We start from the raw sequence: 20,042 nt of genomic DNA, 5'->3' as shown, positions 1-20,042 counted from the left end.
GGCTACATGTGGAGTATTCATAGGGTAATTCTGAATCCAATTTGGAGCCTTGAAAAATTACTTGGTGCAAATATTCTTCTCTCTCCAACACACACCAGCCCCTCATTGGACTGGGCTGTGAATAAGAAAAATGCCACTAAGATTTTTTGTTTGTTGTTTATTATAGCATTTCATGTAATTTAACCTGATTAATATACAACAACAGATACAAAAGATACCTACTGTGGTAAACAGCCGGAAAAAAAAAAAAACGGCCAGAATTCTTTATTGCTCCTTGTATCCAAGCTCTTTGTAATTTGACTTTGCACTTTGTCTCACTAGGGAGGCAGTCTATTTCCCTGCACCTTGAGTCTGAGCTAACCTGTGACTTCTTTCATGCAAGTAGTAGCCGTGTGCCACTTAGGAGTCTAGGTCTCCAGAGGCTTTGCATGCTTCTGCCACTCATTTAGAATCCTGCTCAGCCCCAGTGACAACAAGCCTTGACCTGCTGGATAAGGAGGGACATGAGGTCAAGACACCCCAGCCAACCACCAGCTAATGCCATCCTAGTTCAATGTTCAGCCAGCCTCCTGCCACCCACAGCTGACCACTGAAGCATAAGTAAGCTCAGCTAAATTCAGTTAAGCCTGGCCCACAGAAACAAGAATGCCCAGCTGATGGCATGGTGTGTTTTAATACTTATTATTTAAGCTACTGGATTTTGGGGAAGCTTGTTACACAGCATTAGCTGAAACACCTATATTTTAAAAAGATCTACTGCTCATAACCCAGCAGGACTTACTAAGAGGCTAGCAGAACTTGTTGTCTTGTTATCAATCTACCACAGTCTCCAAAATTGGAACATTCCCCGTTAGAGGAGACATCACTGGGATCAGGGGTTAGAGGGGTTAGAGCATCCCATGTTCCTGGTAAGAACTTACTCCATTCTGCCTCTCTGGGAAAAGATTACAGGTGTTTTCTTTTTTCAGTGAAAGTCCAGGCTAATTAAGGGAAGTGCTGAGAAAACCACTTGTAGAAATCGGTGGGAGTCAGAGAGAGGACCTGCAGGAATTGGGGCTTAGCTTATCCCTCCCTGGCGAGAAGCTTATTAGGATGCAGGTCCTGTAAAACCACTGTTACTCCCAGCAAAGAAAGCATGATGGAGTAGTTTTTGATAGAGCTGAATTTTATGCTATTTGCGTTCAAGGGTGTATATTAATATAGTGCCTGGTACTGCTTCTCACCTGGAAAATTTTGAAGGCAGGAAACTTTCTAGGGGCACTCTGTGGTGGGAAGCAAAGGAACAGAAAATTGGTGTGCTAAACTCTTCTATAACTAATTGGAGAAGCAAGGAGCTGTAAGTTTCCTACGTGAGAAAGGAATAGGTAATTGGATTGGAACATTTTGGCAGAACAGTGTCTGTATTAGCCTCCTAGGGCTGCTGTAACAAAGTACTACAAATTGGGTGGCTTAAAACAACAACAATGTGTTCTCTCACAGTTTTGGGGGCTGGGCATCTGAAACCGAGGTGTCAGCAGGGCTGTATTCCCACTGAATCCTTTAGCAGAGGACTTTTGCCTGCCTCTTCCAGTTTCTGCCTGCACAGACGTTCCCGGCTTGTGGCGGCATCACTCCAACCTCTGCCTTCATCTTAATATGGCTGTCTTCCCTCTGTTCAGTGCTTTCACATGGCATTCTCTTCTCTTTGTATGTCTATTTCCAAATCTCCTCTTTTTATGACAACAGTCATTGGATTAGGACCCACTCTGATGACCTCATCTTAACTTGATGACATCTAGAAAAACTCTGTTTCCAGGTAAAGTCACATTCACACATTCACAGGTATGGAGATTAGGACTTCAATGTGTCTTTGTGCGGGAGAGGGTGGGAAGCAATTTAATCCAAAACAGTGCCCAAAAGGGCTGGCTTCTGGGTGATGGAGCCCAGTAGTAACAGCTGTAGACAATAGCAGAAGATGGGGGAGGGGGCAAGATGAGGGCGTGCAGCAGTGCCGGGCCTTCTGAAAAGTGGGCACGAATCACTTTAAGGGAACCGATATTTGGACTTCTGCTTCCCAATGGGCATAACAGCCAAGGGAGTGCCGGATATGGCCCCAGTCAGGAAAAAGAGCTTCTTGCTCCTTTCCCTCAAGGGCTTCTTCCCAGTCCCCCCTACATGTTAAAAATGGAAGAGATGCAGAAGGAGAAAGTGTCCCAGGAACAAAGGAGCAGACACCTGTAATAATCATCACTGAGGACCAGAGCCATGGGGAAAGCTAGCACCAGAGAGAGAAGAGGAGACAGTGGGGCTGAGTTCAAGATGAGATTGATAGTTAAGCCGGACTTTGTGAAACCTGAGTGGATATACAGGTTGAGATTTGCCCAAGATATGATCAAGAGGTGCAGAAAGGAGCTTCAAAGGCCAATATGTGAAAAAATAAAAAATAAAGACATACTTACACTTCACCTAGTGAATCAGTTTGGTAGAAGAGTTATAGGTGTTAAAGTCTAAACTGTGTGATTTTTGTTTGTTTGTTTGTTTTTGTTGAGGTGGAGCCTCGCTCTGTCACCCAGGCTGGAGTGCAATGGTGCGATCTCGGCTCACTGCAACCTCTGCCTCCCCAGTTCAAGCAATTCTGTCTCAGCTTCTTGAGTAGCTGGGACTACAGGTGAATGCCACCACACCCAGCTAATTTTTGTATTTTTAGTAGAGATGGGGTTTCAAACTCCTGACTTCAGGCTGATCTCAAACTCCTCACCTCAGGTGATCCACCTGCCTTGGCCTTCTGAAGTGCTGGGATTATAAGCTTGAGCCACTATTCCCAGCCTAAACTGTGTGATCTTGACCAATCTTTTACCACCTCTGAGCCTCAACTACCTCATCTATACAGTTTGGATAATAATTTAAACACACACACACACACACACACACACACACACACACACACACACACACCCTCTACAAGCTTGTAAAAGAACTTTCTATGTTTGAGGTGCCGTTGTCACTGAGACCAGAATCCACAGATGGTGGCTTGTGTTTCCATGTTTGGTTATAGGTATCAGACAATGCATTCAGCTTTTCTGAGCTTCAGCTTTCTCATTTATAAAAAAGGGCCATGAGTCATGGGGCAAATGGAAAGATGAAATGAGATGTGAAATTGCTTTTTTATTTTGCAAATTGTTTTATATTTGCAAAGCATTTCAGGCATGTCTCCTATTGTCTGTGTTTTTATGATACCAAATAGCGGCTGCATGTTGAATTAAATGTAAGAATTTATATTACTTGAATTCTGTTGATGAGAATTTGTAATGAGCAATCAACCTTGTACAATATGAACCCCCTGGAAAGCTTTAAAAATACTAATGTCTGGGTTCCACCCCCAGAGATCTCCACTTAATCAGTCTGGGCTAAAAAACCTGGGCATCAGGGAGATTTTCCAAGCTCCCAGGAGATTTGACTGTGCTGCAGGGTAGGGAAGGTGGTTTGAAAACCGTAGAGTAGAAAGTTCTGCTGCTGTGGCTGAATGACTGACTGCCACATTGTTATCTGTTTTGTTTTTCTGTTTACCTCTGACAATTTTTAGCTGCACTGCAATTTTTGTTGATGGACTAGGAACATGTTGATTTGGGTGTGATTTTCTGGCTAGTCAGCGATTTTTTTTTTCTTTTAGCTTTAGGTTTTGCCAGTTTTGATCAACTACTTTATCATTTTCTGCTTGCTACACAAAAAGTGTACCTGTCACCTTAAAAATGAAAATTGGTTGGTAAAATTCCACATTCTGACAGGAAAAATCACATCGTTTTTGTGAATCTGAAAGATGGTTTCCTTTCCACCACTGGAAAGACTGCTTTTATTTTTTAATAATCTGAGGTATCTTAGGACTGCAATTACACTGTAGAAAAACACGTGACATTAATAAATCAGAATAATTAAAACAGTGCAAAACAAACACATTTGTAAGTGCTGAGCAGAGAAATACACAGAAAAATTAATCTTTTTAGTTGAGGGGTTAGGGGAGATGGAGGTTGCCATGATGAAATCAGATTTCTGGGAGAAGGCTTAGACATGCCTGGGAGCACGTGAAGTGGTGTAAGGCCGGCTGCTGTGAGGCAGCAGCATAATAGTCCTGCAGGAGAAAAATTAGATTTCAGAGGGGTGGCTGAAAACATGAGGTCAAAACTGATACAAAGGCAGATTTGTTCCTAACAGAAAACCCTCTTGCCAGCTGTCGGCGCCTTCTCTTCCTGCCAGGTTTGCAGGGCAGGGGCAGCAGGCTTCTTCCCTTTTGCCCAAATAGGAGAAGAGCCCATTCAATCGATTATGGGCTGTCCAAAGTGGGCTGAGACCGGAGAGCTTATCTTCTTCTCCTCCCACTTTCCCTCCAAAAGCAGCAAGGGTGAAACGCCAGGTTTAAAAAGCGACAGTTCTTGTAATACTCCCAGTCTCAGCTGCTCTCCTAACTCCAGGGTGTAATTATCCTTGTACTTAATTGGAGGTTCAGGAGAGCTTATTAGCTTGCTCTGTTGTTGCATAATTCAGGAGTTCAGTTCAAGCTTCCTTAAAAGTGAAGCAAAGGCACCACTTTGTGGTGCAAGAAGCAAGGCTGGACAACTGAGGAGGGTCACCCCTGGCTCCATGCCCTCCCTGTTCTGCGGCTAATTCACTGGGTAGCATCAGCCAAATAGCCAACCGCTTTGGGCATCAGCTTCCTTCCTTGCCAATGAGGAGACAGACCTGGGTTAGTATTTGTGAAAGGGTGTTCCCTGAAACACTTGCTTTTCAAGAGGCTTCTTTAAAAAAATGGTTTTGTGTCCTTAAATAACTGCAGAAAATGTTGTGTACCAGGCATGCCTGTGGTGTATATAATAGATTGTCTCACTCAATATCTGTTCCAACATCAAGTTTACTACCTAAACCCTGTATTTCCCAAACTCCTTTGCACTAGAGTTCCAGATTCGATTAGGCTACCAGTCAGATGTATTTGCATAAGACATGAATTCGAAACTGGGGTAAGTAGGCAGGGAGACATTTATTTAACTGTCATGGAATGGTTCCTGTGGCAATTTCCGGATCGTAACTGAGTTCCCTTAGCAAGCCAGTACTCTGCTGTGATTCTGAAAATTATTCCTGCAGGCCCAGCACGGAGCTTGCATTGCCAGTGTTCCAACAATTTTATAAGCTCTCAATTCCTTGTATCAAATCCCTTGCTAATTAAAAAAGAGTGGTTTTATTATCTGCAGCTGAATTTGACTGATGCACAGCCTCTTAGGTATTGACAGTACATATAAACCTGTTAAATATTCTAAAATTTCTGGCAGGAAAGAAACCTATTTTACCTAGCCTGTTTCAAACTTACTTACTTTAACTATAAACCAGGGGTCTATATCTTATGTTGACTCTTCCTATACCTTTCAGAGAACAGTATACACTTTTGTTTTCTCATTGTCTTAGACGGGGGGAAAGAGGAGGCAAAGTCTACAGCCTTTAGAAAGCTGCGAATTCTGATCACCTCTTTGCATCTAGCCTTCTTGATGTAGACTATGCAACTAAGTGGTTGATGAATAAAGATGTTCATGATACTTCTGCCTCTCATTTCCTTGTAAGGATTCATTCTCATAGACATTTTGATTCTCTGGGTCTGAGGAGAGGCCCTAGGGTCTGAGTTATTAACAAATACTCCAGGGGATTCCAGTATAGCTGATGCATGGTTGGTCCTCCTTAATAACTGCACAGGCCTCAGAATGAAATCAGCATTATGCTCACAGTTGTCTTCCTGGAAAAACCCTCCACCACCCATGTAGAACTTCAGCCTGAGACCAGGTGTTTCAGCAGTCCCTGCCTCTTCAGCAGCTGGCAGGGACACCTCGGTTACAAAAGGAATATTTTAACTGCTTTTAGTCAAACAGACTTTTTTTTTTTTTTTTTTTTTTTTTTTTGAGACGGAGTCTCGCTCTGTCACCTAGGCTGGAGTGCAGTGGCGCGATCTCAGCTCACTGCAAGCTCCGCCTCCCGGGTTCAAGCTGTTCTCATGCCTCAGCCTCCTGAGTAGCTGGGACTACAGGCGCCCACCACCACGCCCGGCTAATTTTTTGTAGTTTTAGTAGAGACGGGGTTTCACCGTGTTAGCCAGGATGGTCTCGATCTTGTGACCTCGTGATCCACCTGCCTCGGCCTCCCAAAGTGCTGGGATTATAGGTGTGAGCCACCACGCCCGGCCAAACAGACATTTTGCCATCAAAACAGAAACACCCAGCTGGACGTGGTGGCTCACACCTGTAATCCCAGCACTTTGGGAGGCCAAGGCAGGCAGATCTCGAGGTCAGGAGATCGAGATCATCCTGGCTAACACAGTGAAACCCTGTCTCCACTAACAAAAAATTAGCTGGGCGTGGTGGTGGGCACCTGTAGTCCCAGCTACTTGGGAGGCTGAGGCAAGAGAATGGCATGAACCCGGGAGGCAGAGCTTGCAGCGAGCCGAGATCGCACCACTGCACTCCAGCCTGGGTGACAGAACGAGACTCCATCTCAAACAAACAAACAAACAACAACAACAACAAAAAACAAAAACAGAAACACCCAAGCAAGCTTGAGTTTCTGTCTCTCCTTTCTGCACACCACAATAGTTCTGTCACTATGCCGTTGGAAGTATATTTTGAAAGCTCACTCTCAGGTGAGGATATGAGATCCTTGAGGGCAAGCTCTGTGTCTCAATTATCTGTATTCCTTAGTACCTAGAATGCTGATTGCACAAAGTATCATTCTATTATTATTTTTACTATTTTAATGTCCAGATACATCCTTCTAAAATGGCTACTGCCTCAGGACATTTGAAGGGGGAAAAGAAGAAGAGAAATTTCTGCTCCAGGAAGGCTTGGAATGAAGAACACAGATAGCAAATTGTTCTTCTCTCCTTTCACCTCTACTCCCAGTTTTTAAAGTCTCTCACCTGCAAACTCATTGGTGGTGTTCTTTCTTTGCTTGCAGTTCTTACAAAGGCAAGAATGCCTGAATACTTGGTTGAAAGAGCATCGATGGCTTCAACCTGAGTGTGTTTTCCAAATTCATGCAATGTATTATGCCCCTAGGCCTTTGAGAGCTGCTGCGTGTAATCCCTAATGCTATGGCTGACACATGTGTCTATCAAATTGTGTCTTGTCTGAGCCTTCTGGGCACAAAGGAATATTCCCTTGATCAATATGTTCGATGGGCTAAAACAATTTTGCTGAATATCAAATATTGCCTGTGTTCTGCTAGGCCCTGGACATTGGAGTATGATTTACAACATCCCATTTGTTTTGATAAGCACCCCAAGCTAAGCTGAGGGCTTTTGGGGCTCTAAACGGTTGCAAAAACTTCAGCACAATTCAGTGTAAATGGTTTAAGAGTTTAAAGAGACCGTCCTTCTCCTCTGGGGCAGTTTCCTCTTGGTTCAACTTTTGTCATATGTTCCCTGGGAACACTGCGAAGTACTGAATGCTTCACACTCACCGCCACGCTGTCCTTCAGAGGGGTGTGGACTGAGGTGGTTACAGATGGTCTTTGAATGTGTTCGCTTAGGAAATATCACTCAGGGGAGTTGCAGGAGCAATATTTGAGCAACATCATAGATGTGAGGATATTAGAGCCAAGAGTGATCTAAGAGATAAAATAATTCAATTATTTTATTTGAGAGATAAGAAACTTGAGACCCAATAGACGTTCCACAGCAAGTATAGATACAGAAGCAAAGTTCTCAGGCTTGGAATCCAGCATCTTTTCTGAATACAACAAGTAACCTCCAAAATTTATACTTCTGAAGGAACAATCTGCAAAGAAACTTAAATCGTGCCTTCTACATACTTCCTCTGAATTTCTCTAAAGGCTTTTCAAAAATGAACAATTTATCCACAGTGCTGGTCCAAATAAGGGAAGTATCCTCCCACACAAAGAAAAGTTTGTAAGCGCTCGCATGCACTGCCTGGCACAGTTTCCTCACCCAATGCCAGACTTCAAAATTAGTGGTTTTCAAAGTATGTTCCATAGACCAACAGCATCAAATCACCCTGGGAATTGTTAGAAAGGCAAACCCTTGTGTGCAGATCTACCAATTCATACATTCAGAGGTGGTCCTAGATCTCTGTATTTTGCAAGCCTTCTAGGTGACTCTCACGCATGCTCAAGTTGGAGAACCACTTATTAATTTTGAATTCTCTTTGCACAATGTTATTTAGAAGCAATTGGAATATTCTCATCCCCTGCTGAAAGACCTTGCCTCCTGCCTTTTTTTGCCTTTCCTTAGTTTCATATCCTTGGATTAAGACTTCTAGCTCTAGATTACCCTGGACTATAAAACATGTTGAGCCTTCAAATCCTTCACATATCAGTGTGTACAATCATATCAGAAACTTCCTTAATAGCAGATTTTGATAGAGTATATTTATAACATATTTATAACTTATTTATGTCTGAAGACTGACTTACAAAAATGTAGGTGAATTAGAATAATGAAAGAGGTGTATCTCACGAAACACAAGCATAAGGAGGAAGCCCCTGAGTCTCAGGAGCTGACTGAAACTAGAGCCTAGAATGCCCACAGCACCCCTACTTTCCTCTTGTATCTACTCTGCTTTTGGAGTCAGTTTTGTACTCTCTCTTTTAAAAATTATTATTTTTTTAAATTTTAAGTTCTGAGGTACATGTGCAGGATGTGAAGGTTTGTTACATAGGTAGACATGTGCCACAGTGATTTGCTGCACCTATCAACTCATCACCTAGGTATTAAGCCCAGCATGCATTACCTACTTTTCCTGATGCTCTCCCTCTACCTGCCCTCCACCCCCAACAGGCCTCAGTGTGTGTTGTTCCCCTCCCTGTGTCAAAACTGGCTTTCTCTGCCTCTCAGTCCCTGTGAGAAAAAATGGCTACAGCCTGCAACTCCTAAGTGGAAAAGATCTAGCCACCAGGAAAGAGCCCACATGTCTTTCCCAGTCTCAATTCCAAGTTCCTAGAAGGGGATTTTAGCTTAGGAAGGATCAGCTTTTCACCTGAGGTCCATCGCTTGTGTGTGTATAGGAACATGCCCTTTGGGAGCCCCATGCACATAATGGTGTGGATGGTGTATGGGTAGAGTTTTCTGAAAATAGGGGAGGACTGGAAAGTTAACCTGATAGACAGACAGCTTGGATCCTGGATAAGAAAGTAATTAGAAAGAGTTCTATTGAATGGTGGAGGGGGTGTGAAAAAGAGGAGGGGGGCAGAGGGATGCAAAAGAATAAATTTCCCAGGTGGTAATTCTAAGGGTTTAGGCAAGTCAGTGTTTGTAATAGGTTGAGTTGTGTTCCTCAAAAAGATATGTTGAAGTCCAGCCCCAGGTACCTCAGAATGTGACCTTATCTGGGAATAGGGTTATTGCAGATGTAATGAGTTAAGATAAGGTCATTCTAGAATAGGGTGGGCTCTAAATCCAATACGATTATGGCCTTATAAGAAGAGGGAAATTTGGACACAGATGCGGAGACACAGAGGGAAGACAATTATGGGAAGTTGAAGGTAGAGCTTGGAGTGATGCTGCCACAAGCTAAGTAGTCTGGGGCTGCCAGAAGCTTGAAGAGGCAAGGAAGGATCCTCCCTTAGAGACTTCAGAGGGAGCATGACCCACCAGCACCTCGATTTCAGATTTCTAGCCTCCAGAAGTGTGAGACAATAAATGCCTGCCATCCCAAGCCACCAGTTCATGGGACTTCATTATGGCAGCAAACACAGTATTCTTTAGCCCTTTCATGCATGTTGAACTGCTACCTGTCCCATGCTTCAAGCACCACAAAGCCTAAACTCCTGCAGTCCCACTTTTCCTAGCTTGGTTCACGACAACCATTCACCTTTGGCTTAAAAAATCTTCCTTCCTCATTTTCTGATTTCTACTTTGCTTCTGGCTTATTGACTTATTACCTCTTCTGGCCTCATCATTCTTTGGATTTTGATATCCTTTACTATTTGATATAGCCAGTTTCAAATTATTCCCATTGCAAGGGACAGAAACTTAAATATGGAGGATTTATTAGCTTAGAAGTATAAAATGCAGAGATAGTCTCACTTCAAGAAGAGTTGGTGATAAAAACTCAGACATTGTCGCTAAGACAATGTTTCCTTTATCCCATGGGTTTGCTTTCCTTGTCACTGTCCCAAACCTCCATCAGGCTCTCCTATCTGGTACAAGGTGGCTACCTGAAGTGCCAGGCTGAGGTCTGACCAGCAGATTGACTAGTAGGACGTCTTTCTCTTGATAGTCCCAATAGGAGTTGGGAGACCACAGACTGCCTATTTACCAGTAATGAAAACTGAGGGAACATACTATTTTAATTGATTCCAACTGGGTCATGTGTCCTGCCCTGGAGATTTGGAAGGAAGTCAGCTAAATCTGAATCAAATGTGCCCACAAAACACTTGCTGAATGGGAGACTGATATTGGGAAGGCAAAAATAAAAAGTGTCTAGTGCATCTTCAACCTCAACTTAGATTCTTTATTCTTCTGTGTTGCAATAGGCTAGCAAATACCTATTGTGGTATAACATGACCCAACCTTGTAGGTTCACTTAGTTTTTTTCCCACCCTGCAGGAGAAGTAGGAGAATGAGTGCCTTATGAGTTCAACCAACATGTTTACTCATAAAAATTCAATCAAATGACATAATTAATATTTTCCAATTCATAAAAAATGACATAACCTAGTGGATAGAATTTGATAAACTACATGCTTTTAGCCCAAAAAAGTTTTCTAAAATCTTTGGCAACTGATACTACTTGTGTATACTATAAACTAAAAAAGAGTGGTTTAGTCCACCATTATGTCTTTAATTATTTTTTCATTGAAAATACCAAGTGCCCCAAAGACAAGGTTGAGTCAGTGGACTTTTGTCTGCCTGTGAGGTGAAGGGTCTTCTCTATCCTTGCCTCATCTATCTCTTTGAAGCACTTTCCTTCAATGGCCGCCTAAGGCATATTCTTTGCAGAACTGGGAGACTTCCTGGGTTATCTTCAGCAAAACAGAATGCTACTCTTCACAGAAACAGCATTCTTCTCCTTAAAGTTCTTCCCGGGCCTAGGGCTAAACTATCAAGTATGTTTTTGAATATATGTTAGCTTCAACTCCATACCTTTGTCCTGCCATTGTTTCTTCCTGGGACACATTGAAGACAAAGTTATAGCTTTATTGTCTTCTGCCATGAAATTTTCGTTGGTCACCTCCATGCTAAGACTACATCAATAAGAAATAAATACATAGCCCTTGTTCTCGTAAGAGTGACTAATAATAAGCCAAAATTATACAAATAATTCTATACTTCCTGTTGTGATAGGCAGTGAAAAAGAGAGTGCTGGGGGAATGTACATCAAGGGGATCTAACCTAGTCGATGGTGGAGCAGGGAATAGAGAAGGTGTCCCTGAGACTGTAGTGTTTAGATAGAATCTTGGAGGGGTAGCAGGACTAGTCTGGTGATGTGAAGGTTGTATGGTGGTATGGTGGAGTTTGATCATAGATATGGTAGTTACAGGAAAGAGTTTGGCATATCTGAGAAATGAAAGGATGACAACATGGAGGCAACAATGAGTAGAAGGAAAGTGAGATGAGCTCACTCAAGGATGGCTCACTCAGCCAGTGATGAGGGAGAGTCTTGTGAGCCGCATGAAGAACTTTAGACATAATGCTGCAAGCAGTGGGTGGTAATAACAAGATTTCAGACAATGGCAACCTAAATGGGTTTGCATTGGTAAAGGCCATTCTAGCTTCCATGTGCATAATGGATCGGGGAGAGACAAGAATGTGTGCACTAGACTCTTGGATTGTATTCGTACGGTGTTGAATCATCACTGGGAAACTTCCTTTCTTGGGTACCTATAATGGTACTTGCCTTTGGTAAATGTGCCTCTTAGAAGATTTGGATGCCCTTAAAACTCGACATGTCTAAAACCTATCTCATCATCTTTTTCAATGCCCTTTCGCCCCATAAAACTCCCAACCTGGGTCACATGTCTTGGCAAATAGCACCAATTTTCATTTGGTTTTGTAATGCAGAATCCTCATATGTCTTCCTTTCTCTTTGTCTCCCTCACCAGCTCTCACTCCAAATCCTTTGCCAAAATTGTCTATTTAATCCCCCTTGCATCCTCAAATCCATCATACCTCTCCATGTCTGTAACCATCTTCTGAGAGAGCCACCATCATCTCTCTTGCCCAGGGGTCGACTTCTTCCTCATTCACTTCATTGTCCTCACTCTGCTGACATCCTGCCAGTCTGATCTTTGCACCAGAGTGTTCTTTTCAAAATGCAAGCTGAGTGCTGTGGCTCACACCTTTAATCCCAGCACTTCAGGAGGCCATAGCTGGGAGAATCGCTTGAGGCCAGGAGTTTGAGACCAGCCTGGGAAATACAGGAAGACCTAATCTCTACAAAAATAAAAAAATAAAAAATAGCAGGGCATGATAGTGTGCACCTTTAGTCCCAGCTACTTGGAGGCTGAGACAGGAGGATCTCTTGAGCCCAGGAGATTGAGGCTGCAGTGAGCTATGATTGCACGACTGCACTCCAGATTGGGTAACAGAACAAGACCCTGTCTCAAACAAAAGAGAACAAAAAAATGCAAACTTAATCATATTTCAATCCTGTTTAACATCTTGTAACAACTTTCTTTGCTCGTAAGCTTCAGACAGAATTCCTTAATACAGCCTGCAAGCCCTATTCAGTGCCTGGTCAATAACCACTCTCAGCCGCATTCATCTCTGCTCCAGCCACAGTGAAATCTGCAATAGAGGTTGTCCCTACTGTCCCCCCTGCCCTATTGTCATGATTTTGTCATATATTCCTACATCTCATCTCAGTTAAAGGTTCGCTTCCTCAGGAAGCCTCTTCTAACTTCCCTGACCAGGTCAAATTCTCCTACTATAGCATCTCTTAGCTCCAGGTTCGTGCTTGTTGCAGTTGCAATTTTGCATTTGTCTCAGTTAATTTCTCTTCTCTCACTAGATTGTAAGCTCTGTGAGGGAAAACTTAGCACTGGTTTCTGCTCATCACTATAGCCCAGAATCTCAAAGACCTTCCATGATATTTATTGAATGAAGAGTGATGGAATAAACACATATCAAATGGTGCTTTTTATTGAATATCTAATGTGAACCAAGCAATTTATGTGCATTATCCCAGACCTCACCACAGTCTGGAAGACAACTCGGATTTATTTTTTAATTTTAAAGATAAAGAAAACTGGAGCTCAAAGAAGTGTACTTATCAGAGATTACAGAGCTCATAAATGAGCTATTTAACCTATCCAGTATTAAAAAGCTAGTCTATCTGTTTCTACGGGCTGTGCAGTTTCAACCATAGCATACAGAATGCTAAGGCTCGGGGGAAACTGGAAGGCATTTGATCTAATTCTGTCATCTTGCTACGAAGGAAGCTGAGGCTCATGGTTAACAAAACCAAACCAAACCAAACAAAAACAAAACAAAACAAAACATACACATTCACATAGAACATCCATAGGAGAGCGCAGATAGAATCTGTACCTCTCTTGACTTTGTTTTTTCTATTATCATATGTCATTTTAATCCTCTAGTAAAGAGTAGCAGCAGTGACTTAACAGATTTTTTTTCATCGCTGCTGCTTCTTAATCCCTTTGAGCCTCAATTTCTTTTTGTATAAAAGGGGAACAATAACGATGTTGTAGAGATGAGGTATGCAAAGTCTCTGGCTGCAGTGAGCACTTAGTAATAAGAGCTATTTATTGGGCCAGGATTCCAACTACTTTCATAAAAATAGCAGGAAAGTCAAATGGAAAGCTGACTTGATGGTAGGGGAGGCTTCTGCCCACCAACTAGTTCCACCTTTCTCAACCCTGCACTGAATGTTAAAATCACCTGGGGAACTTTTGAAAAATTATGATGTCTGGTCCCAACCCCATGGAGCCTGGTTTATACAGGGACAAGATATCTATAGGTTTTTAAAGTTTCTCCAGGGGATTCTAATGACCACCCAGGGTGGAAAAGCATGGAGCTAACTGGGGTGCAGGACCAGTGTCCTCGTAAGAAGTCAAAGGTTTGGTGGTAAACAACAACTGAAGCACGTTTTCAAGGTGAGATCCATTGGAGTGTATATTCCTGTCCTTAATTTAGTTTAAAGTGATGGATATCTTTTTATTTTTTCAAAGAAACAACAACAACAGATTTTTTAAAATTTTGCACCAGTCACCATTGCCCAAAGTGGCCATCCAGTGGTCATATCTGAATTGCTCTTGTAGCAAGGAATTCTGGAAAACTTCAGGGCATAGAGTCTGCTGGGACAGGGTGGGGGTGGAAATACATAACTGAATGGTAAATAAAACCAATTTTCTTGTTGCTGGCTTTCTGGCTACTTAATGTAAAGCCATAATTATTTCCATAGCAACACACTCATCACATACAACATGAATATGTAGATTCCCCAGAGGCAAGATGGAATAAACTGTATCTTTGTACACTTTACTTGAAAAAGAAAAATAAAGCTTGTATAATTCCAATCCACAGTTGCATAAACAGTATTTTACATCCATGTAGATAATTAATCCAAATTCATCTATAACCACCAGAAATGAATGATGTGCTCACTGAGGCCATAGAAAAATACCCTATACAGTAGTGCACATCCATGATTTTGTTTTCCATGGTTTTGGTTGCCCATGGACAACTACAATCCAAAAATATTAAGATATTTAGAGAGACAGCGCAAGAGTGAGAGTGCAAGCACACATTCACATTACCTTTATTATGGCATATTGTTATAATTGTTCTATTTTATCATTAGTTATTAATGTTGACTTCTTACTGTGCCTAATTTATAAATTAAATCTTATCATAGGTACATAGGTATAGAAAAAGAAACAAGAGTACAAGGTTCAGAATTCCAAATCTGAAAATCCGAAATCTGAAATGCTCTAAAATTTGAAACTGTTTGAGTGTCAACATGATATACATTGGAGCATTTTGGATTCTGGATTTTTGGATTTGGGATGCTCAAGCAGTGCAAATATTCCAAAATCCAAAAAAGTCTGAAATCCTAAACACTTCTGGTCCCAAGAGTTTCAGATAAGGGATACTCAACCTGTATGTGTAGGGTTCAACGCTATCTGCAGTTTCAGGCATTTACTGGGGGTCCTTGAAACATATCTCCCACGAACAAGGTGGGGACTACTGTAATTGATACGTATGTGTATGTGTGTTTGCAAAAGACAGAGACAGAAACAGAAAAAGATAAAGAGACACAGAAAGACTTGAAATCATAGTACATGGAGATTTTTAGAGGGAAATCCACGTCATTAGTAGCCTCCTTTCAGAATTAAAGCTCTCAAAGTACTCTGATTATTGAAGCACTTGAGGCATTGGTACTAGATGGGTTCACAGCTTGGAGATTGCACTATAGGCTGCAGATCATGCAGGGAAAGAAGACAAGTAGTACTGTGGTTGTGGAACTTCCACAGAGGAGAGGTTGTGGGTAGCCATCTGGTGAGAAGGGCGCAGTAGAGTTGGGTGAGCATGGAGATGTCTCAGAATATTTGAATTGAAGTCTTACTATGGCTTTTATGCAGATTATATTTTTACTGAGTTTGACTTGGAAATGGAGATGTGATAAAACTTTCTTGAGTCACTACTTTGGTATTGCCACTGAGAAGAGCTCTCCAGTTTTCTCCTTTACCTCTTTAATGCCAAGGTCTGTGGTTTTGAAGCTTCTCTAGGATCTGTAATTCTGGATCTCGGGTGAATATTCCAAGTGAGGAGGGGGCCATCATACCTTGGGTGAGATCAAAATAATGAGCACAGAGACTATCCTGCATTTCCTGGCAGAATCTCAATTCCAATCAGTCCTCTGTGATTCCACAAGGAATTTTTAGATTGGGTATGCAAATTACTCATACAGAAATCATTGTTTCTAGAGATATGACATGGTGATTCTCATTCTGGCTGACTCTGTTTTAATGTTCTCTCTCCTTATACCTTTTCCTATACTCCCATATAAACACAAAACCATCTCTATCTACCTCCCTCCCTCCCTCCCTCTTAACCTCTATTTACCTATCTAGCTAATTCTCTTTATTGAGATATAGATGTGAGTATGTGTGTATATAGAAAAAATATATAAGTACACCTCCCATATTCAGAAAACATTTACTGAATATATATTATGCACAAGGTACTCTCATATACTCTTAAAATACTTCAATGAATAAAAAAAGAAAAAGTCTTTGTCCTTATGAACTTTACATTTTTGGGGTTGAGGGGAGCAACAGGCAATAAACAATAACTATAATAAACAAGTTACAACAAGAGATACACAAAAATTAGTGTGGGGCAAATGGAATGGGGCATGGGGGCAGGTTGCAATTTTAAATAAGAGGGTCAGGAAAGTCTACAGTGAAGGTACACTTGAATAAGTACAGGCGTATATTATCCAGAACTGGCTCTTGAACTTCAGAGCAAATGGGAACTGTTTGGTTTAAGTTACGTGTTTTTTCCATTGCCTTATTTTCACTGAGATGTTGGAAGTCCCAGGAAATTGTGTATTGTTATATCAGTTCTTGAATGGGCAGAAATTTGACTGAGAAAAGCCAGATCCTAAGTTAATCAGAAAGAGACTGCAAAGAGCCAGGCTTTAGTTTAAAAACTGAAGAACCAGACTGGAGAGATCAAGACCAGATCTTGATGACAGGTTGGCGTCAGCTTGGAGGCGTGAAGAAATTGGACAATTTATGGTCAGCCAGTCAGGTTGCATCATAATTCCTAGTCTGCACAAGAACTCAAGGGAAAGAACAAATAAGTTTTCCGGTTCTATTTTCAGTTTATTTGCTCTCTGTTTTATGGATTTCAGACTCTTCAAAGATACTCTTCAGTGGCTTTGTTTCCAAATGAAAACCAGAAAAATGATGCTGGAATTTCATAGAGGCAGTGGTGGATGGAAGAGGGCTCCTCCTGTCTATAACCCTGGGAATATTGTTTTTGATTGTAGACCAACTAACTGCAAAGAGAGAAGACACATAAATAAGACAAGCCCTGGAAAGCACATGTGGTGTGACGGCGTCCTGCTGAAGCTGAGAAGACACAAATAAAAAGGAATTATTTACTGTTTGTAAGAGAGTGTTCTAAACCCAAGACACTGATTCATAGATGCTATCATGGCCCTGTAAACACATTAAAAATCAAATACAGGTTATATTACATGTACCCAGTTCATCTTACAATGGTAAAGTCCAGAAATTGTCAACAGTCTAAAAAATTCTAACTACTTGTCATATTAATGATGTGTAATAAGGTATAATATTGATAATATTTTATATTATAATAATGTTACATTATCTTATTTCTTCTAGTCTTGATCTTGTTTTCAGGTCTTAGCCATGAGGACATTTAAAATGTTTTCTGATTATGTTTAAGGATGATTGCACTGCATGAAATCCTTCAGAGGCCTCACACTTCTTTTAGGATAAGATTCAAATGGCTTATGAAGCACTAGGAAGTCTTTTTGATCTGCCCCCCTCCCCATCTACCTCTCCAGACTTATCCTGTGCCACTGTCGCACAGGCATCCTTCCTGCTGCCAGAACAACTTTATGCAGTTCCACAAATAAACCGTGGTGTTCCATGCAGCAGTGTCTTTGCTCATGATAGTTCCTTTGTCTAGAACATTCTTCCTGCCCTCACCCACCGGACTGGATTTATCTCTTCCTCCGCATAGTTCTTCTAACCTTTCTTTCTCAGTCAGACTGAATAGGGATCTGGGTCCCATAAGACCCCAGGCAAACCTCTCGCATGGCTCTTACCAGCTTGAAATGTTTACAGTTGCTCTTTTTGTTTCTTATGCCAAAGACTAAGAATTTGTTGAGAATAAAATTGAAATGATCTCTTACCCCAGCTTCTAGAATAGAGTAATAGTTCTTAGTATATATAGTGGCTCAATGTATATGTGTGTATATGAAATTAAATTGAAGCACTGAAGGTCTCAAATATTGCAATATCCACAAGGTAACAAATCTGGGAACTTTCTGGCAATCATTACACTAATGTCAGTGACAGAGATGGAGCTCAGAAAGTTATAACTATTATTTTAAGAAGCAATTTTCCAAGGTCAGCAGTTTACCATGAGAGCCTACTGACTTTCTCCCTAACCCACAGGAGACAGATTTGAGAGAGGAAGCGATAAATGGCTTTTCAATTCCATTTACTTCCACAGTTTTTAAACGCTACATCCCCACTGTCTTCATATAAACTCCAACCAGCATAGACATCGTATTATAAATGGAATTGATCACCTTGTAACATGGCAGAATAGTTTGTCTTTGATCTAAGATGGACCAGCTAACAACTCTATCTGTGCAAGGCCATTTTGTGTGCAAATTAGAAAGCAGGTGGAATCTGTGTAATTATAGGACACACATCTGGACCTGGCTCCTTTCTTTATGCATCCATTCCATTTGCCCAGGCTCTGGGTCCCCAGCACTGTGTCCTGTGCAAAGCTGACCTCCATTGCTACACTACTGCTTGTCCAAACTTTCCCATCTTGAGGCTCTTTTCAGTGCTTCTGATTCGCCAATATATTGAACTAATTCCTGTTAAGCTGCCAGTGCCATAGATTCATAGAAGCTTAGAGTTTTAACCCTTGAGGTCTAATGCAGGACCTTCATTTTACAGAGGAGAAATAGAAGATCTGGAGAAGGGGAGGTAACCAGCCCAAATTCATACCGCGGACAGGCAGAATTATCATCTGGGTTCTCCCTGACATTCCAGTATAGACTCACCGACATAGACTCTAATCCCTGCTCAGCCATTTACTGATATAATTATGGAAAACTTGCTGAAACTCTCAAAGTCTCTGTCCTTGTCCTCTGTAAAATCCAGAAAATGGTAACTTCCACCTCACAGGGTTGTTATAAAGGTTAAATAACAATATATAGACCAGGCGCGGTGACTCGCGCCTAAAATCCCAGCACTTTGGGAGGTCGAGGCGGGTGATCACCTCAGGTCAGGAGTTGGAGACCAGCCTGACCAACATGGTGAAACCCTGTCTCTCCTAGATACAAAAAATTAGCCGGGCTTGGTGGCACATACCTGTAATCCCAGCTACTCGGGAGGCTGAGGCAGGAGAATCCCTTGAACCCGGGAGGCGGAGGTTGCAGTGAACCAAGAATGCGCCATTGCACTCCAGCCTGGGCAACAAGGCCAAAACTCCATCAAAAAAAAAAAAAAAAAAAAAAAAAAAAAAGACATCTAACACGGTTTTAGCACAGCTTCTGACGTGCACCAAACATTTAATAAATGCTGAACAACTTGGTGCAGGATCTTAGAAGAGATGCTTTAGAGCAGGGTTCCCTTTTAGCCTTCAGCTCAGCCAATAGGTGTTTATTTTGACCACTTCCAGTAATGCACTTTGCTCATAGGTCTTTCAAGATAAACGGAACGTCCCTAATAATTAATGTTTTGGTTATGTGCCCACTTGAGAAGAGATACCACTTCAGCCTCTTCCGTCTCCGTGGTGCAGCCAGGCCCTAGCGTCTCTCCATCCCTGTTCCCCGCGGGCTCCCAGGACGGCGTCCCGGGGCCTCTGCGACTCTGCGGAGGGTTTCCGCGGGATGCTCAAGGGGGCAGTGTGGTCCTGCCGAAGAGGGCCGCCTCGCCTCGAGGAACGCCTTGGCCATTTTCACAGGAAAATGTTTACCCTGGAAATTAAATTATATTTGGGATTTTGGGTTTCCCCTCCCCCACCCCGCCGTGGGAGGTTTCGGAAAGTTACTGTGGTGCCCAGCGCAGTCAGAGGCCTGTCAGCATTTCAGCTCCGCGCGGCGGGCCCTGCGGCCTCCTTCAGCACCTGGGACCCCCGGGATCCCGGGCGTGTGAGGGCCGCCCCCCCCCCCCGTGAGGCCCCTGGCTCCGCACCAGTCCAGCAACACCCCCTCCCCCCATTTTCCCATCTTTAGCCACTTTCGGATCAACAGCTTAGGATGAATTTCAAACTTAAGTTGGATGGTTTGAGAGGGTTGGAGTGTGTGTGTGTGTGTGTGTGTGTGTGTGTG

The 20,042-nt window shown here is 42.2% G+C and overlaps 1 protein-coding gene across 1 annotated transcript in view; it reads left to right on the top strand.

Moving 5' to 3' along the window:
• PCTP (phosphatidylcholine transfer protein) overlaps positions 1 to 19,803 on the top strand; it is a 95,547-nt gene extending 75,744 nt beyond the window's left edge. The window contains exon 7 of the mRNA XM_063706250.1: positions 16,848 to 19,803. The gene's annotated coding sequence lies outside the window, so the exon portion shown is untranslated. The remainder of the gene's footprint in view (positions 1 to 16,847) is intronic.
• The last annotated feature ends 239 nt before the right edge of the window (positions 19,804 to 20,042 follow it).

The sequence above is a fragment of the Gorilla gorilla genome, chromosome 4 (assembly GCF_029281585.2).
Source record: "Gorilla gorilla gorilla isolate KB3781 chromosome 4, NHGRI_mGorGor1-v2.1_pri, whole genome shotgun sequence".
Taxonomy (NCBI): domain Eukaryota; kingdom Metazoa; phylum Chordata; class Mammalia; order Primates; family Hominidae; genus Gorilla; species Gorilla gorilla.
The sequence above is the reverse complement of the archived record's forward strand: the minus strand, read 5'-3'. Positions and strand labels throughout refer to the sequence as shown.